At 38.9% G+C, this 21,237-nt stretch overlaps 1 protein-coding gene across 8 annotated transcripts in view; it reads left to right on the forward strand.

Annotated features, from left to right (window-relative positions):
• foxp1b (forkhead box P1b) overlaps positions 1-21,237 on the forward strand; it is a 234,659-nt gene that overhangs the window by 44,172 nt on the left and 169,250 nt on the right. For 5 of the 8 annotated variants that reach the window (XM_065279803.2, XM_065279796.2, XM_065279798.2 and 2 more), the window contains one exon: positions 444-492. The gene's annotated coding sequence lies outside the window, so the exon portion shown is untranslated. Of the gene's footprint in view, positions 1-443; positions 493-7,542; positions 7,662-10,905; positions 10,971-20,305; positions 20,414-21,237 lie in introns of those variants that run through there. The other 3 variants (XM_065279797.2, XM_065279800.2, XM_065279799.2) reach the window with 3 other exon arrangements.

Raw genomic sequence — 21,237 nt, forward strand, 5'->3', positions numbered from 1 at the left:
TGCAATTAGAGCATCTGCTGGAATCAATTTGAACTCAATTACAGTTTTCTTGAATGTGCTATTATTTGTTTAATCAAGGGAATTTTGCCCTTTTAAGATGCTATAAATGTATTGCGAGATTATTTAAACAAAGTGCGAAAATAAACTCGGGTAATGAACAATTCTTTCAAAGTGACCTCTCTCTCCACATCCCCTCGTCCTCCCGTTACCTTGTTCTCAGAGAAGCGAACTTCATTTGATGTGTCTGGAGATAAAGCTATTGCAATATCGCTGGATAATTAGCACAAATCCACATACAATTTTTTTTGGTGGCTGGATGTGGAACACCAGTCTCTGATGATTCAACGTTGCTGTAGATTTTCTCATTTCTTTCTAATGTCATCCTTTTCTTTTCTTTCTGCCCTCTATTTTGTTACTTTTTCTACCTGCTGTCTGTTCTGCAGGGAGGAGAGCTGAGTGGTCCAGGCCTGCGGATGCTGAGGATTCAGGACGGTATGTGTTGGTTTAGCTCAATTGGAAGAGCATTGCGTTGGCAGTGCAAAGGTCATGTTTTTAAAGTCTGTGTAAACTCAGAGAATTGTTTCTAAAGAACTTATAAATGTTGGAAATGTATTACTGGAACACGTTACAAAGACTGTGAACTATGTATTAAAGGGACACCCCACTTCTTTTTTTTTTTTAAAGCAACTTTTCCAGCTCCCCTAGAGTTAAACATCAGATTTTTACTGTTTGTGAAACCATTCAGTAGATCTCCGGGTCTGGCGGTACCACTTTTAGCATAGCTTAGCATAATCCATTGAACCTGATTAGACCATTTAGCATTGCACTCAATAATAACCAAACAGCTTTGATATTTGTCCTATTTAAAACTTGACTCTTTTGTAGTTACATCATGTACTTAGACCGACGGAAAATTAAAAGTTGCAATTTTCTAGGCAGATTTGGCTAGTAACTATACTCTCATTCTGGTGTAATAATCAAGGACTTTGCTCCCGTAACATGGCTGCAGGAGCCGCAATTATAGTACGCAGTCCCCGAAAATAGTCCCTGCTATTGAAAGTTACTAAGGGGACTATTTTCGGCTGCTGCGTAATATTATTACACGATGTGACTACAGAAGAGTCAATTTTTAAATAGGAAAAATATCAAAACTCTTTGGTTAGCGCGATGCTAATGGTCTAATCAGATTCAATGGATTATGCTAAGCTATGCTAAAAGTGGTGGCGCCAGACCCGGAGATCGGCTGAATGGGTTCCAAAATGGTAAAAATCTAATGTTTAACTTTAGAGGAGCTGGAAAATGAGAAAGTGGAGTGCCCCTTTAATGAAATGTGAAGTTACACTGTTAATCAGCTTTTTGCACATTTCTCTGTTCAGGATTAATTGGGCGGGGCTAAAACGATGGCTCGATGATGCACTGGAGCCACCAAGCATGGCCCCGCCCCTAACATAATCCATTCAGGTTATAGTGATATTTGAAAGTTGAGAGAGATACGGCAGCTTTTCCGAAAATGGGTGTGGTTTCGGTGCTAGAAGCGGACAACCCCCCAGTGTTTGAGAGCAGTAAATCCTGCCTATTTTCCCCAGTTTTTTTTAATTATTCAAATTTGGCTGGTTGGTTTCACATTTTTCTGTGTTGCAAACTGAAAACACATTCAATATCGGACTTTACACAGACTTTTAATCCCAGAAAAGAAATGTATAACTTAAATGCACTTTAAGTTGCTTTGGATAAAAGCATCTGCCTAATGCATAAATGCAAATATCCCCCCCCCAAAAAAAAAAAAACATTTGGGCACTTAAGCTTATTGTCTTTGATGTTATTTGCATGCATTAAGATTATACACACGGTTAAAGGTGTTCTGTATTCACAGAGTAAAATGAATTTTCCAACTGTACACTTTTTGAGAGTCTCACTTTTGACCTACAATAGAGCCTTTACTTCCTGTATTTGTGTAAACACAACAAACAAACCACGACCCACCCACATATTACACAGTCAGCCTGTTTTCTTGTTTGCAGTAAACATTCATATATGACCTGTAAACATTAAAAACACCCATTTGCAAAACAATGAGGTACAGTATTAGCATTCATTAGCATAGTAACTCGGATCAGGTCCTTGAAACAGGTGCTAAACAAACATAAGAGTTATTTTAAAACGTGAATATGTATTTCAGCCGGTTGTGGCTGCGTTGAACGGTTACTTAAATGGCTTCTCTGTTATTGCATTGCATGCTTTTGTCATAATGGTGCCATTGCCAGGTCTGTTGTTTCACCAGCACGGCCAGACGACGTTTTAGAGAAGTGCTTCAAACAGTTACGCCCGCTTGCAAAACTGTGTACATTACAGATTGATAGTAAATGGAAAACATGAATGTAAATTGTGTCATTTGATAATGTAAATTGAGAGCTGAGCTATTTTCCCCCACCCCCATAAAGAAATCAGCCTTATTTACATAGTCAGTTGTGCTTATGAGACTTATGGAAATCAATCTCTTGTCATTTTCCAACTACACAATTTCATGTTAGTTCAAAGATCAGCGATTTGAAAGTCAATACGGTGACATTGGCTCGGATTCATGTTAACAACATGAATTAAACATAGCAAACACAAAAACACAAAAACTTTTAGAGGTGTAGCGCATTAATTCTTACCGTTGCATGAGAATTAACCCCGAAATATCTGAATATTGATTCGCGGGGCACTTACGTACAAACTCTTGGCGATCCGAGTTAAAAAGCAGTCGAAATACATTTAAGTGCAGGTTATTATTTAGTTATTCAGATTTCGGACTTTTAACAAATAGTAAAAGCAGGAGGATTTAGCTTTTTAATCTGACCTCCATTAAAGTGCAGTGTCCACTATTGGACCGCGTTTAAAGTATCCAGGAAGGCCGCTCGCCATGGTACCAAGGAGTATCTCCGCTCGAACGTCTTTCGCATGGCTTACCACTTTCTTTAAAAGCACTTTTAAGACTCATAATTGCTACTTGCATGTTGTAGATGATTAGGGCAAATGAAAGACTACATTTATGACTCCACACGCGGACATGAAAGCTTTCCTTGCTGTTGAATTTAACCTTTTCAATATTGACTAATTATTTGGGTTAGGAAAGATCTCAAGGCGTATCGCGCCACTTTAATACCTTCCATTAGTAACATTAGCCAACACCTTTTAAAGCTTTTCTACTGCTTTTTAATATCCTTATTGTGATGATTTTTAGTGTCGCTGTGCATATTTGCAGACTATAATGTAGAATTAAACTGTGCATTCATGCCACTGTTGAACGCAGACCACATTTTTTTACACTAAATCTGACATTGCAATATCTGATCTGTGAAAGTTTTATACAATTTGGACACGAGTCTAACGTAAGTTTTGATGTATTTTTTCCTTAACCATACATTAAATTATGACTTAAACCATTATAAAGCATCCCACAGGGCGGTGCAAAATATTTACTTGTTAAATACAAAGATTGATGTACATAAGTCATTTATGGCCATGTCATAAGTAGCAAGGGTATACTTGTAGCAATAGTCAAAAATACTTTGTATGGCTCAAAATTATTGATTTTATGTTTAAAATCATTAGGATATTTGGTAAATATCATGTTTCATTTAAGGTATTTTGTACATTTTCTAGTGTAAATAAATAAAAAATGTATTTAGAATTAGTAATTTGTGTTGCTAAGGACTTTATTTTGACAACTTTAAAGGCGATTTTCTCAATATTTTGATTTTTTTGCACCCTCAGATTCCAGATTTTTAAATAGTTGTATCTCGCCCAAATATCGTCCCATCCAAACAAACCATACATCAATGGAAAGCTTAATTATTAATTTTTTCAAAAATTTACTTACTTTGGGCTTACACCAGACGCGTTTGAAGTGTCAAATACCGCGCATAGTTGGACGCTTGAACATTTTGAGTGTACTAGCTTCATTAGCACATTAAATTTTAGTCATTGAGACATTCACGCGGAAATTTGCGTCATGGGAGGAGCTTCTGCGACTCCGCTCGCTTCCTGTAATAATGTCACTACTAGAGCAAGCTCCTGATTGGTTTGCGCGGCATGTTTTTCCGCCAAAGTTTAGATTTTTCAACTTGCGCGTTTCCCGCAGCAAATCTCATTTTGCACCATTCGCGTGAACCAGACCCGCTAAACGCCTCATTCACGCCGCGAGACCAGGCGCTCGTCAACGCGTCTTTAGATTGACTTAACATTGAAAACACTTGCGCTTTACGCCTCTACCACGGCTGGTGTGAACGCAGCACTATGACTGGTTTTGTGGTACAAAGTCAGACGCGAACGAGAAATCACGTTGACTGATAAGGTAATCAAGTCTTATAAATGTTGCGTTTGATGACATCGTTTATGTCATTATGTAAGTTTATATGTGATGTTCAAAACGAAATTGTTAGTCATAGATGTCACAGTATTCGTCCAAATTCGATGGTTAACATTAAGTTTTCAATTTACAATCTACAATGATTTTTCACATAATGTATTGACAGTACAAATCTTATTGTGAAGTGTCTTAAAATGACCATTTATGTTGCTGTACAATACCTCTTGATGTGCATATCGTCCGCGGGAAGACGCGCTGATTACATTCTACACACTAATATTGTGATCAATATAATAGCATACGTTTTTTGAAAGGTTACACATCAAAACAACTTACCCATCGCGTAAAACACAAGCAGGATCAGAATCTCTGTCTAGTTAAATGTTGTCGCGAAGCTCTCTCCATCCAGATAAGGCAACACCTAATTGATCCTCATTCTTCCTCTCGTTTTATTCCAAACTCTTCTTGGGTCGTTTGGTTGGCCCGTACGCTTACGAGAGCTGTCTTTGCTGACACAACCAGCGGCAGACGGTAAAAAGTAATCCATAAGCCCATAAGCAAGCGCGTAGCCCGACAGGCGCTAACGCATAGTTCCGCATAAAACTCAAGGCAGTGACTTGTTGCCTCGCTGCCTCATGAGGCCATGACTTCGGAGGCGCGAAGGCATGAAGGCAGCGTGTTTGAAATATAAACAGAGAGCGCCTTTGTGATAACTAATCACATATTTGAAAACTACAATACTAATTTCTCGCTAGAAATGCAATTAAAATGTGTAAAAAGTGAAAATATACGTTTATTTACACTAAATTTGTGCTCCAGTCGCTTCCTAGGCCGCCATTTTATTTTTTCGAACTCGACCACTGTTGTCATGTCGTTTTTACGTCAGTAAAGGCGGTGACAAAGGGTCACATGGATATTAACGTCATTGACAGGAGACTGCAGTGCCCCGTGTCAGTGTTTTGAATGGCAATTTTCTCACGATTTACAAGTAGTTGAAAACATTACAGATATTGATAGTAATCAGCTGGACAAAATATATAACACTGGCCTAGGGGTTTTTGGAGATTTTACTGCAAATATCTTACAAATTGCACCTTTAACTCTTTCCCCGCATTGACAAGTAAATTAAGAGAAAACACTTCCCTGCCAATGATGAGTTTTTCCGGCAATCCATATTTGTGCTACTATCCACCGGGTGGCGCTCTTACCCAACTTATAAAACCCAGAAGTATTTCCTTAGGGCAAACAGTTTGAACTCTGTGAATGTTTTGATTATCGCTCTGAATCTGATCTCTATTAAAGTCCTTCACAAAAATGCAGTTATCTCACAATTAAGTATTTTCGAAGAAACCTATCAATATTTGAGAGGTGATAAAAAGAGAACACGTTGTAATGAGACGTTTTTATTTGTTTGAAAGTGGGTCTGTTCTTTCTTTTGATATTGCATGTTAATATATATTTAAAGAAAAACATTTTCTGGAAGGCATTCAAATTATAAAAAATGCTGGCGCTGGCTGGCAACTTTAAAAAAAATCCTGGCGGGGAAAGAGTTAAAGACCTTATAAAACACTTTTGTGGCTTTTAATTCTCACTCTTGTTTAGGTTGTGCAATCAAATTAGGTGTAAAAATGGTTTAAAGGTTAAATGAACAACCAAAAAAAATCATATCCACGCAGAAAATCAAAGTTGGCCATTTTGGCTGGTAGGATGAATGTAATTTGGTTGCACAGAGATACGTTTTTACCCACACACATTGGCAACATGGCACAAGATAAATTTGATCTGTCCTTTCTCTCCTCTTCCTCCTCTCAGCAGTGTCGACTGCCCTGCTTCACACAATTCTGCCAAAGCATCTCGCCCCAGCCTGTTTGTGCCCTGTCTCTGTTTGTAAATATACAGACAGAGGACATGGGTGCCGCTGTGGGTCACGATTGCCTCGTAGGCTCTCAAAACCAAATGTGACAAGCAACATATGAGTCACAAGCACCCCGATTCGAAGGAAGCTGACACTCTCTCTTTCTCTGTATGTGTGTGTCTGTCTTTCTCACTCCCCTTGGGTCACAAGAAGATTAGTGACATCTTTTCTGCTCTCCTATAAGCTTCTGCCAAACTTGGCTATATCAACCTGACTCCATGCCACTTCTCAGTTCTCTGTTTATTTCTCCTTTTACTTTCAAAGCATCATTCAGGTTTACATCAGGTCTTCGGTGTGTCTTTTGTTTTTGCCTTGTGCTGTAAAAGTGTCTCATTCATTCGTATAAGTCCATTTTGCTCCTTTAATTATTGTCACCTATCTTACATGAGCAAACTCTCCACGAAATACGTTTATATGGTTGGTTGGTACATTTGAAGGACCCTGCCGTTTTGTAGCGTAAAAAAAGAAAAATGTTCATCATGCTCGTTCCTGACATTTTTGTAAGATACGCAGCCATGTTTTTCTTCTTTACAGACAGATAGACAGCAGAGTCAGTATCTCCCTCTCAAAGCCCAAAGATCAAAGCATCTCTCATCTTGTCCTTCTCAAAATCGCAAAAACCCATGTGCCACTTTCCCCCCTCTCCAGCCACACAAAAAACGCAATGTTCGGGCAACGGATTACGATCTTCCCCACATAACCTGACTATCTCTTAAGCAAATGCCATGGCTTGCATGATGGGCAAGCATCATTTTTGTTGCTTAAATCATAAGTTGCCATATCTATTAGCCGGTGTAGTTGTCCCACATACGACATTTCTTTCCCAGGCATCTTTGCAAGCGACCCATTTTTAAGTTCCTATATGTCTTTAGGCTGGTTTTAGATAATAATCACCCAGAGCTCTGCAGTTATGCTATATGTAAATGTTATATTATCAACAAATCTAATTTGGTTAAATGCCATCGTGTGGGTGGCTTTTTTGATTCTTGCACCCACAATACTTACACAATGCACAGACTCCAGGAACTTTTAGTAAGGTGACCCCTCTGTGAACACTGCAGGTATAGAAATGAATGGCATGCTATCTCGCTGATCTTCGTCATGAGGGAGGAAAAAACAAAGAACCGCTATCAGGTTCTGTGTACCTGCTTTGCACTCATGTATGGAAATTGCTGTCAAATATCTAGATCTAAAGTGAAGCATTTAAATATTCAAATATGGATCCAAAACAATTTGCAGGCATCACTTTGCATGGTGTTATTTGTTGGCATAGGGTGTGTTGAAACAAAGAACGGCCAGCGAGACAGGAAGGAGAAACAGATACGCCGTTTTCTCAGCAGAACAGCAGGAGAAAAGGTGTTGAAATATTGGTGAGCCTACGCATGCATCCTGGTAAGTTCCTTAACCGTCAAGTTCAGTTTTTTTTGGGGGGGGGTCTTAGAGACCTCCATTACTAAATGATCGTCGTCTCTTAAACTCTGTTAATGCGTTCCCTGTCCTAATCAAAACCCAGCAGGCAGAAATATTAAAGCTTGCATCTGTTGTACATTAACCTAGAAGGGAACTTTACAAAAAAAGTGGTTATTCGGAAAAATAGCATTGTTTGTCTTTGGGTTCAATTTGACCTTAGCAAAACATAGGGTAAAGCTAAATGAATGACATTTCATGTTTTATATCTGGGGTCTCCAAGACCGTAGACATGAGCGATCATCTAATAGATCAGTTGTTATTAAAGGGATAGTTCACCCAAAAATGAAAATTCTGTCGTCATTTACTGCTGAACACAAAGGAAGATATTTTTAGCTATGTTTTTGACCACACAGTTTTGGGGCACCATTGACTTCCACAGTATTTATTTCACAGTGGTGCTCCAAAACTGGTTGATTACAAACATTTCTTAAAATATATTTTCAGCAAAAGAAAGAAATTTACCTGGGGGTGAGTAAATGATGACAGATTTGTCATTTTTGGGTGAACTATCCATTAACATACTATTAAATGTGGAGTATATTTGTAGAAGTGTGTCTGAGTTATTAAAAAGGACTGAGAATCAAGATAGGGTTAATGGGGTAAATATTAAATTATAGATAGTTAATACAATTATAATACATCAGATAAAGATTATTAGTACATCATTTCATAATTTTGTATGACTGGCACAGAGACTTTCTGCAGTTTTAAAGGGATAGTTCACCCAAAAATTAAAATTATTTCATCATTTACTCACTATCTTGTTGTTACAAACCTGTATAAATGTCTTTGTTTTGATGAATCTGAACAAATTTATTTTAAGGAACGTTTGGAACCAAACCGTTCATAAGCCCCATTCACTTCCATAGTATTATTTTTCCTACTTTGGAAGAGAATGGGGCTCATAATCGGTTTGGTTGCAAACATTTCTCAAATATCTTCATTCATGTTCTTTAGAAAAATAAATTGATACTGGTTTGTAACAACATTTTGGGGTGATTTATCCCTTTAATGTCCTGTACTTCTATTGGGAATTGAACCTGTTGGAGTGCCCTCGCGTTGTGCGAGGCAACATTTTTCTGCACGTTTCAAGACAAAAGACTCTATTGTGGCCACGCTGTGCAGATGTTTATTTAAAGTCTCCTCTCTCACGCAGTAACGTACGTTTCGCCCAAAAACAACAGTGCACCCCCCTTCAGTGTGTATGCGTCCGGGAGCAGAAGGGAAATTCGGGGTTTGGGAATGAGAGAAAGAGTGGAATAAATTAGGAAACATTAAGAGGTGATTTAGTGGGAGAGATAGAGACAATACAGAATGTGCCGGCGATGAGATGAATAGACAAGAGGAGAAATAGAGAAGGTTAAGAGGCACAGAAAGGAAGAAAAAATAGACCGCCTGAATGTTTGACAGAGTTAAACACAGTGAAAGATTACCGGAGAAATCAAAGACATCTGTAGCGAGTACCGACGAGAGCAATAATTAGGAGAAATCAGCGGTTTTTAATTCTTTTCCATGTGCTTGGAAAGGAAATAGCAGGCTCAGGACATTGTTTAAATTTAGGTGCTGTCATTGTTCAGTCGTCCGGTTAATTGCGTATCACCTGAACTTTAAATATAGTTACTGCAATTATTTATATGAAATATCTATAATGATTATTGCTGGCGAGATGTTTTTTTAACATTGTGATATTTTTTTTTGTTTTCCAAGCATGCAACTTTGGATAAAAAGCATTGTTCAAGACGTTTTAAATAGAAAATCTCATATATAAAAATGTATACATAAGAAATATTGTATTGTGCTTTATTGTAATACTTCAGACTAACTCTTCCCCAACACCAAGCAATAGCCGTCATTTCACCATCTAGGTTAACTATAGATTAGGGATGCACCGATACCGATACTGATATCGGATATCGGCCTCGATACCACATTTTCTAAAGTACTCGTTAAAAGTCCCCCGATACCAGGGATCAATACCACGGTCTGAGAAATGTCTATGTTTGAGCGGCGTGTAAGGGGTTAATGCCTCTTGTGTTGTCCAAAGAGGCAGAGTTTACAACAAACTGGAACACTAGTCCTTTGTTTTTTTGTTAAATTATATGACTAAAGCTGTCACAGTACCTGTAAATTTAAATCATGTTTTTTTATTAAGTACTCGGTATCGGTATCGGCAAGTACTGAAATGCAAGTACTCGTACTCGTATTCCAAAAAAGTGGTATCGGTGCATCCCTACTATAGATACAATATAGTCCCGCTATGAAAAAACATGTTTTTCTTGCCAAAATAACCTGCGAGATGTATATTTCATCATGTAAGAAAAGTCAACAGTAGTTACATTTATTTATGTATTTTATTTAATTTATTTTGGGGCTATGGTTAGATGTCTATACTTTTTTGCCGTTTTAGCCTAGACACCTGGGCTGTACGGCTATTAGACGTCTTCTATACGCAAAATTGCTCGCTGGGATTTTAACAATAATAATAATGACATTTGCACACATTTAAAGTCACAATGAAATTTAATTTAAAAACTTAAATTTTTGTTGGAATTTTTTTTCAGATTACTTATCTGTGACCTTTATTATAAAAAAAAAACATTTCATTTCAATTACAGTATGTAATCTTTAATCAATAACGTAAATCTTCTCCCCTTCTCGAAACAATTTCTCTTTACTTCCGGTTACGGGAAGTGGGCGATGCCGTGGAATAGATTGCAGCGATTAACAAATAGCAACATGACCCAAAGATCCAATCAATTCTTTATGAAATTCTCAGGAAAATAAGACACTCGCTACTTCCGTTTCATTTTGACTAACAATCTTAAAGGCACGATTTAGAAGACAATTATGTTATAAACTAAATGAAGATGAATCTACATAGGGCGCACTCACACTATCCGACCAAACCATGCCCCAGCGCAACTGCCCCCCTCCTCCCTACTATCCTAGAAGCACACACTCACACTGTACTTTTTCCGAGCCTGGGCGCATTTTCATCGTTAGGATGCGATATGTTTTAAACAAAGCTTTAGTTAAGTGCTCTCTTAACACCAGAGCCCATCGTAAGGTTAAGTCTGTGTTTTTTTTTATTCAGAGTCGTTTGGTGCACGATGATACACAGCCCTCTCACATGCCTATCATATTGCTTAGTTGGTCTGTCGCATGTGCAGCTCAGACATTCATGTAACTCCTGCTGCGTGCATCAGAAGGTTTTTACGAAGGCAAGTGAAGGTGAGTTGTTGCGTGTAACACGCTCTTGCGCGATTTGCGGTTACATTGCACGTTCCACACCTGAGTACAAGTAAACTGCGCTCGAGCCCACCTCTGCCCGGGCGCGGAACAGAGCGACCACACTAGTCAAAGAACCAGACTTTGGGGGTCAAGCACCCCCAGGTGCGGTTTGGTTTGGATAGTGTGCGGTATGCGTGTGCCTCAAAACTGAAAGTGTCCTTTTGGAAGGCTTATTATTTAAATCAGACTGTAATATATTCATGTAATCCGTAATAATCCTCAATAGAGCTACAGCATGTTGTCTGTCACATTGAGCTGATCAACCAATAACATTTGATTGATCCGGTCACATTGACCTTAATGCTCATTGGTTTTCTCACTCTTGTAAATTTTACAGTTGATGCCGTGGTTTTCTGATTTAAACATCTCTGCCTTGCGAGGAGGTTAACACAAATAATACAACAGAGATGAGGATGTGCAGGAATTATGATGATGTATTTTATTACTGGTATGTAAACTGAAAAATTCAGCCACGCCGATCATTCCTTTTGTTGAATTATTGATTTATACTTGCATTTTCGATGAAATTAATATCTGATCTAATTAATATTAACAGTGCTTGAAATATTGATGAGGAGTGATAAAACCATGAGCTATCCACAATATGATAAATAGACAGAAATTTCAAATTAAGACAGAGCCATTAGTCTGTTTTTTCATTCGAGTTTGAGAAATAAATGAGATAATTATTTTTTTCAAGCTACTTGCAAATTAGACAAATTGTTTAGGGGTTTTAGAAGAATATGCAGGAACTCTACTGTATATGGGGAGAGAGAGAGAGATACAGAGAGAGAAGGAGAGTTTAGTGTTATTGTATGTAAATATCTATTGTCTTATCTAGCATTGCTGTTCTAGTTTCATTTGAAATCAGTTTTGTATGTGGTCTGAGCAACAGATGCATTTACATTTGAAGCGACTTCTCGCGTGCGACTCAAACCAACTTCTGAGATGATTGAAGTGATTAAATTGCAATAGACCTCAAATGCACAAATTAAGATAGCGATAATTTTACATGGTTGTTTGCAAGTTTTCAAATTCAAATTATAAAGTTTCATAATGATGGCTTCCCTTATTTTCATCTTAGGTTTTATCTTGTTGACAAGGCCGCCGGCGCAAATCATTCGGCTTTTTAGATAACAAGCTTGAGTTGACGTGCATCATTTCAACTGAATTTTCTTTACATACAAACCCAACCATCTAGTTAGATGAGATTGTCACATATACTATACAAGGTAGTGAAATACTGTACATTAGGGTCTATTAGAAATTGGCATATTCAAATTAAGCAGTTAACCTAAAGCGATACTTTAGTAACTAGAAATGGCAGCATGTCTGATAATCTTGGTGCTGTAGGTAAATGTATAATAATTTGCTCTGTTCGGTTTATTCAAATACTTGACAAGTACGCTGCATTTCCATATGAAGTTTTTGCTTTTGTCTTGGTGCGCATACTAATAATGATAAAAGCAAAATGTTAACATAATTCCTGGATTTATTCATTTACTGTATGATGCACCAGCACAGCACTTACTGTCACATATGTTTATACGTAACAATGTATTGTCAAAATTAAATATTCAAAAAAACAATCCATGATGATTGGTGTAACAAACATAGTCACTTGTAATGATAGTTAAGAATTTTAATGGTTGTTTAAGATCATAATGAAGGCAACATGAAATACTTGCCATTCAGTATCAGATAGCCAGGGAGAAGCAAATGATTTCAAATATTTGATATTTAAATTATTTTCAAATGAACGGGCAGAATGTGAGGAGTTACTGCGGGGGCTTTGTTTGGTTGGCATCTCTCATTAGTGAAGCAAGCCCACCGTACGTACCCGCACACACACACAATGTAAGTCTGAACCCAGGCCCTGAGCGTGTCGTGGATGTGCACACGGGCAAAAGCTGACCGAGAAGCTGTCCTGATTAAAATGACAATAGTCTAATTAACTCGACCTCTGTGTCGGTGTGCAAAACACTCGCTTGCCCTGCCAGTTCTCCCTTTAACGGCGTTTCTTTGTCCTCGCTCCATTCCAGAAGTAAGATGTTTTCACTCCATCGTAGCCTGCTGCTCCAAACCATTTTATTCGGAGAGATTTTTGCTAATGGCAATTATTTTCATAAGCTAATTAAATCCAGGGTCTCTGATTCTCGATTTAAATCCTCGAGGGGCATTGCCGTTTTAGAAGTAGCTTTACAAGCGGTAATAGATCAGTATATTAGCCTCCCTGATTACTTTATTTGCAAATAACATTGAGATAAATATTGAAATCACTTGTTAAAATCAAACTTTGATGCTCCAAATCTCAAAGTTCGATTTTACATAATTTAATATTGCATATATTTTACATTGTTTGTATATAATTTATTTGTATATGCCATCACAATTATTTACCACTAGTTAAAAGCTACTTTACTCAGTCGCACAGCTTGGACCATATATATGAATATGCAAATTAGTTCCCGCCTCCACTCTTTCGCACTACCTCGGACCATAGATATACATGTAAATAGATGCTACATTCGGCAGTTTAGGACCCATAACTGCTATGTCCAGTTTCACCGAGGGGCAACCTTCCGATCTCTCCGATAAAGCCAATACGGAAGTGACTTAAACTGCAATTCATCGACTTGAAAATAGTATATGTTTACAGCCTGGTACAAAAAGTTTTAAAGGGACACTCCACTTTTTTGAAAATATGCTGATTTTCCAGCTCCCCTAGAATTAAACATTTGATTTTTACTGTTTTGTAATCCATTCAGCTGATCTCCGGGTCTGGCAGTACCACTTTTAGCATAGCTTAGCATAACCCATTGAATCTGTGCACACGGCCCGGGGTAAATTTTAATACGGCCCGCTGGACCATATTATAATTAATCAAATACTTTTAAAATTATGATTCTTGTATTCGGACGTAAAACCTCCCAACCAGGAGGGGGCGCTAGGTCCCGTGGATCGTCACAGTAAGCATAGTCCCGTGTTTGGGCTTGTGTGGAGAAGATGTCTTCAAGTTCACGGGGTCCGAAAACCCACGGTCCGACCCGAGACCCGATCAAGTTCGGATCTAAATGTTTCACGCGTGCTTCGGACACAGGTCGGGTACAATAATCGGGTCTCGGGTTATTTAAAATGAATGTGTTTTTCCCGAACGAACCCGAAAAGCCCTGAACTATGTGTGTTAATGTATGTGTTAATGTCCTTTTTGAACCACTCCTCTGTTTGCCAAGAGCGCCTAATTACGACATTGTGTGGCTGGCGATAGGTAAATTTTCGTTGAGACAGACATGACAAATCATTTTAAATGTACATTTTAGCGGTTACCTTGGTGTCATCGTCATATAAACAAATGGAGCAGCTCGCCAAATTGGTTGCGAGCCCACCGGGGCTGCGACTGTACACACGTCAGTTTACATTCGGGTCCAGTCGGGTTCAAAACAATGCCACTGGTTTGGGTGACGGATCGGACTCGAAACAGAATTACTCTTAGATTTGAAAGGTAAAATACTTTGTTATTAACATTTTTATATATTTTGTTTTAAATGTATGTATTATTTATTATTATTATTATGTATATTTATTTTAAATAATTTTGTTCTCTGATGGCAGGATGAGAAACTCCTCTATACTAATTTAAAACTGCCTTGTTTGTTACAGATGTTAAAGCAATGCAGTTAAGAAGTTTTATTTAAAAATGCTTTGTCCACTGAAAATAAAGTTATGATTTAGAATTAGCATAATTGCCAATTTTAATAGTTAAAATCTTTAAAGACCGGTTCATTGTATATTGTGGTTCCTTAATAAAGAAAATTAAGAATGATGTAAATTGTGCGTGTGGTTCTGGCCCCCTTGGTATAAAGGAGAAAAATGCTGGCCCTCGTCATTATCAAAGTTGCCCATCCCTGGATTAGACCATTATTGCGCTGCAGCAGGCCCAATGATATTACGCAGCGCCTGAAAATAGTCCCCTTGGTAACTTTTAAAAGCAGAGGACAAATTTTCGACACTGCATAATATCATTGTGCCTCCTGCCGCCATGAATATTACGCCAGAATGAGTATAAAGTTCCTAGCCATATCGGCCTAGAAAATCGCAACTTTCATCGTCTTAGTACACGATGTAACTACAGAAAAGTCAAGTTTTAGATAGGAAAAATATCGAAACTTTTTGGTTATTTAAATAGGAAAATTATCGAAACTTGTTGGTTATTTTTGAGCACGATGCTAAATGGTCTAATCAGATAAAATAGATTATGCTAAGCTATGCTAAAAGTGGTACCGCCAGACCATGAGATCGGCTGAATGGATTCCAAAACAGTAAAAATCAAATGTTTAACTATATAATGAGCATATTTTCAAAAAAGTGGAGTGTCCCTTTAAAGAGAAATGATGAGTCTTGAATGATGAGTTTGCACATGGTTTGTCAAAAAAATACCACATGATTTGAAAGATTTCAGCGGCTTAGCAGCTAACATCCCTGACTTCGTTCCTACACCCTCTTCCAAAGTCAAAGACTAAGATAGCGAGAGATGCCAGACGAATAGAAACGGAAGCCATTCGCTGACAAGTCGAAGAACGTGAAGGCAGATAACACAGAGTATTGAAAGTTGTATTTTCCTCTTGCCCCCGCAATCCGTTTGCATTATTCGATTGGTTAATCTCATCTGAGGGCGGAGAGGAAAAACAAGTGGAAAAAAGAGTGGGAATAAAAGAATCGCTTAGATGAGTGGAGTGGAAAGTGCTTTCAGTTCTATTTTCCTGCGTTTGGTGATTGCGGCCCATAGGGAGATAATTACGCTTTAGTCTTGAGTTAATGAAACGAAAACTTTCTTTCTATTCTCTCAGCTGAAAAGGAGCGGTTGATCTTTTGTGCCACTATCTGAAGACATCTCCAACCCTTGACAGGGGCACATTGAGGATGCGTTTTGTTTTAGGCTGAAAAAGCCCCCCCCCCACTTCATACACACACACTTCGGCTGTCAGTTGAGCAGCGATATGACACATCCTTCAGCATATCGAGTTGCCGGTTCCTCTCGCTTCAGATACTCTTCCCTGTAGCTCCGCTGTGAAGAAAATACACCCAAAGGTCCTCGATGAAAAATACTCTCCAGATAACACAGCCTTTAGTCGATAGCTCAAAGCCAGAGCAACTTTTTGATGCAGTACAATTATGCAATTCTGATCAAACAAAACAACTGAAATCCCAAGAGCAGTTTGGGTTGGGTAATGAGCAAATCAGAGTTAATCCCTGTAATTGGAATGAAAGTGTTTTTAAGATGGAGCTGTGGCTTAGTGAATTACACATGCTTGGGTTCGAATCCAGTCTGCCTCAAATTGTGCTTTGTAAAAAAGTAATATATGAACACTAATAATTATATGTACATTTATTTGCAGTTTTTTATTTAATTATTTATCTATTACTAGAAGTATTACACTTGTTGTGTCTAGTTAAGTACAACACATTTAGGGCCATATTTACTAACAGCTTGTGCCAACGCAAATCATAATTTTGGTGTTAAATAACAATGTCGGGATTTACTAAAGATGCTCCGTTTATAATAAGCGCTGAAAAGGTGTGGGCTAGTTATTTTTGTGACTGTCCTTATTGCATATGCATTTCTAGGAGTCTTTCAGACGCAACATTTGTGAGAGGAGATTATTTAAATGATTCACGCAATGCGATTTACTAATGTTTGCATGTGTGTTATGACCATATACTGTAAAAAAATATGGATGTTGTGTCCGTGACGTCACCCATAGGTTTGTGCCGCACGTCACCGCTCATCACTCGCAGATAACTGAAAATGGGTAAAGAGGCGGGGCGTGGGTCAAGCTAAGGTGGCTGGTTGTTAAAACCACACCCGCCTAGCTCGACTCTAGTGACAACAGTGTTAATTCACCTGTCACTCAAGTGGCCACGCCCTTAATTATGCAGAACTTTAAAGCAACACTAAAGAGTTTTTGCTATTTGCTTCCCCTACAGGTTGGAAGCGGAATTGTCTATTACCACTGTCGTAAATAATTTAGCCTACTGCAGCAAAGCTGGCTCTGATTGGATTGTAGGTCTGCCATAAAGCAAGTTTTTGTAGTTTTCACTCGAACTACAGGACCGCGACCCGACGGTTGATAACTTCTTTAGTGCAGTTTTGGCCGATAGAGGGCTGCAAAGCGAATGTGAAAGTGCCGTTCACCCTGTTTTGAGCGGATGAACGACTGAAACTTTTTTGGAAACGTTATTTTATGGTAAAAAAAACTCTTTGGTGTTGCTTTAATGCTTAATATAATTTAAACGGATGAGTTACAAAAAAATTACCCCCTCACAGTTGTCATGAAGGACTAAATTATCACTAGGAGAAGTCACACAATACCAGACATTTCAAAACTTCTTGTAAACCTTTATTTTTGTCCTCCAGTTCTTTGTTTGCTGGGGTTATTCATCTCAAATTTTCCGCTGTGATGTCCATGATGCTGAACTCAGGATGAGCTCTTCTTATTTGCAACTGTGAACTAATTTGCGCTGCTCTTAGCAGATTGCGTTGATCATTATGGAAATCAGATGTTGTGCTTGTGTTATTTAATTTGCACATTTTCAGTAAATAACCTGGAGATGTTACCACTCCCATCTGCGCTTTTGGGGAATTGCGCTCTCGTGCTAATTTGCCCCGTTTAGTAAATCTGGCTTATGTGTTGTCCTTAACTAGACACATCGTTGTGTTATTTTTATCTTTTGTTGCCCCTTGTATTTATTTGAATATAAAATCAAAAAAATTAACACATCCTTTCTTAGGGGCTAATCACACCAAACACGTTTAAACGCTTGGAAACGTAAGGCACGACTTTTTTATATTGCTAGGCAACCACCGAGTAAGCTGTCTTGTCAATCAAATACTGAAGCGTGAGCGCTCTTTTGCTGTTAACGGTCATATTAGCAGAAACTTAAAAAAAAGGGCGCTTGCTCTGACATTGTTTGACTGTGAAAGGTGCACAAACATGCAGGAGAGAGTGAGCAAGTCCGGTTCTTCAAAGCAACTGTAAACTTCCCTTACCATGACGTAAGGCCCGCCTCTCTCCTCATTCGATTGGACAATGGAAAGACGCGAATGACGTCGGGTGCTTTTCCACTCTCAGCGCTCCTTCAAAAAAGTGTGCTGCGACCGGCGGCAAGAACCGCAAGTCATTCGGCTCACATAAACAGTGCACATACGCTCACTGCCCATAAAATATAATTTAAAAAAAGGTGCCTGCAACTGCCAGAAACGTGTTTGGTGTGATTGGCCCCTTAAGGGGGTCGCACACCGGCCGCGCAGCTCAGCGTCGCGCCGTGTCGCGTCTAGAACAATTTTGTGGTATCGTAAACCGGAAGTGCACATTAAATAGCGCAAGATTCGTCAGATAGCGTCTATTTCAAAATGCAAAATATACGTTAGCAGCCAATGCTAATCGTTAATGATTTGGGACAAATATGATGTCATTTAATGTTAAACTATGTGAGTGGCGTTCTGTGGCGTGACAGGGATTTGAGCAACTTCCTGATTCGAAGCTGGGCACTGCGGACAGGCGCCACCTGTTGCCGCCGGTATGCGTATACTCATAAAAAACAATGCGTTCTATTTTTTTTTTAGAAGGGTGCTGCGTGCGCTGAGCTGCGTGTCCAGTGTGCAACCCCTTTAAGAGTGTAGTAGGCGAAATGCAGTAGGCGAGATAAGTAGCATGTCTGAATTCATAGCATTCAAGAAACAGTATGTGAAAAGTACTCTGATGACCTACTACTTCCGGTAAGATCCCAAAGTGTTCATTCATGACGATGTGTGTCAAGTGATTCATCAATATGGCGGATGTTGTACGTCCAAATTCATTCATAGTATCCATATTCATACTATACAGTACCTACTGTCACAGTAAGCAAATTTCTTCTTCTGTCGCCTCCTTCTTTTGTCGTCATCTTCTGTCGCATTCTTCATCTTCTTCCTTTTCATCATCTCCTTCTGTGGTCTTCTTTTTCTGTCCTCTGTACTCTTCTTTCTTCTTCTTCTGTCGTCATAGTCGTCTTCATCTTCTTCTTTGTCTTCTATCATCTTCGCCTTTTTCTTCATCTTCATCTTCTTCGTCTTCTTAATCATAATATTCTCAACCTTTCGACGAGACCGTTTTAGCTGCAGATCATCCTCTCATGTCAGTGCGGTGGGGTTGTAGCAGCAGTCAAGGCCAGCGATTAAGTTTGTGCACTGTCCTCGTGCAAGTCCACATCTGGTGTGTTGGGCTTTAGGACCATGGTAGTTTGACCCCTCCTCCTCCTCCTCTCTCACATTTCATCATCTGTTCTGCAGCTCTCCGCTCCTCGCTCGATCCATCTGCTGTTATTATTTGCCTCTGATAATTGGCTCGAACAATGGAATGCCTGTGTGTCCCCTGCCTTTGAAACAAGACACCCTGTTTATTTTCTGCAGGTCTCGTCTGTGCTCCCTTTTTCTTTTTGTCCCTCGCTTTGCCCATCCATCACTCCTGTTCTCTCTATCTTTCTTTCTATCTATCTGCTAAGTTCCTTCTGTCTCGACTCTTAAGGCGAGTGAATTTACACATGTGCGTTTATGAATGGAATATTGCGGGAGTTGTAATCCATCCATCAACTTTGCGTAGTCTCGGTCATGCGATGTCACATCTGTCAGCAGCCACTTTGAGGTTGAGAGAAAAGAGAGTAGATATTAACAGGTAAAGCTGTGACTGTCTTGCGCATACATGATGTTAAAGCAACTTAAATTTAAACAAAAATCAAATGTGGTTTAAAAATAAAAAACGAGCCTTGTAGGAGAGCAAACAGATAGAAATGATTTTTAATAATACTCCTCTCTAAAAATATATCCAGAAGGGGAACATATTTCTTTTTGGTATGAGTAATGCACCATTCAGAGATGTAAGGAGAAGCTCTTCAGAAAAAAAATATTTCACACTTACTCATCAAACCCAACTATTCGTAGCATGCATGTCGGTACTGGCATCTGTGCTGTCCGTTTCATCTCTCAGTTCTGGTTTGGTTAAAACAGTGCAGAGACAGAACAGGACAGGTATGCGTTTCCCATCAGGCACTGGTGCGATCGGTGCCAGCCCCTCATTTGCCGAGTGTTTGTGTTTATGCAAACGGAGGCCCTCTTCCTGCATATTCAATCTTCGACTCAGGCTTTTGTTGTGTTTAGAGCACATACCTCCAGCCCCCGAGACGAGAGCGCGTGTGAGCGAGAGAGTGAAAGAGTCAAGCTCACGCACCGCTCGCACCAACTTGATAGAGACAGTGTGTGAAGAAAGAGCTTTTGTGCAGTAAAGATCAAAGTGTGGAACGCTGGAACTTGTGGATTTGTTTTGTGGAACATTGTCTTGTTTTAATGGGTGAGTCTTCAGTGATTTTAAGCAAAGCCGAAATCTCCGTACTAACACTCTTCTGCTTCTGACTGACGGCATCCTTTCTCTCCCTCTTTCTGACCGAAGCACGCGTCTGCCTTCGCTCTCATCCAATTAGATCTTTCCCACGAAACGAGAAGTGGATTTGTGTCGTGAGGTTTTTCCTTTTCGCTCATTCGCCGTTCTCACTCTTACTGCGTGCACGGGGAAATGGAATTTGTGGGTTATTGATATTAATAGCGCACAGGATCTGTGGTCAAAGGAAAGACGAGAACAAAATAACAGAAGAGAAAGAATGGGTTGATAGAAAGGGGAAACATGTTATCAGTATCGGTTGAAAGGTGGTTGAGACTTTGTAATAAAAAAAAGACCATAATAATTTATGAAAGACTGGTATATCTGCCAAACCGATCAGTTTGGTTAATATTTGGTTGGCTATACTGGCAGATGAGGTTAACTGTTACCCACTCGGCAAAATGGACAATCCACATAGTTTCAAATTTTGCTGGTAAATGAATACATTTTAATAAATGCTTTGTGCCTATTTTAATGCCTGGTTTTACCTAAACTCTTTGTCTGCCCATCTGTCCATTTATCTATCTATTGGCCATTTAGGTACAGATATGTATACAATATGTACAGATGCAAATGTGTACTTTTTTGAAAGGGTACTGCCCCAGTCACATGGGTTATCAATCTATCGATCTATCTGTATTGAACTCAAGTGTATATTGCTTAGTCTCGCTGATAATTGTATCACTTAAAACTCTTTGAAAATCATAATAGCATGAATATGCAAATTAGTATCTGCC

This window comes from Paramisgurnus dabryanus, chromosome 7 (genome assembly GCF_030506205.2).
Source record: "Paramisgurnus dabryanus chromosome 7, PD_genome_1.1, whole genome shotgun sequence".
Classification (NCBI taxonomy): Eukaryota; Metazoa; Chordata; class Actinopteri; order Cypriniformes; family Cobitidae; genus Paramisgurnus; species Paramisgurnus dabryanus.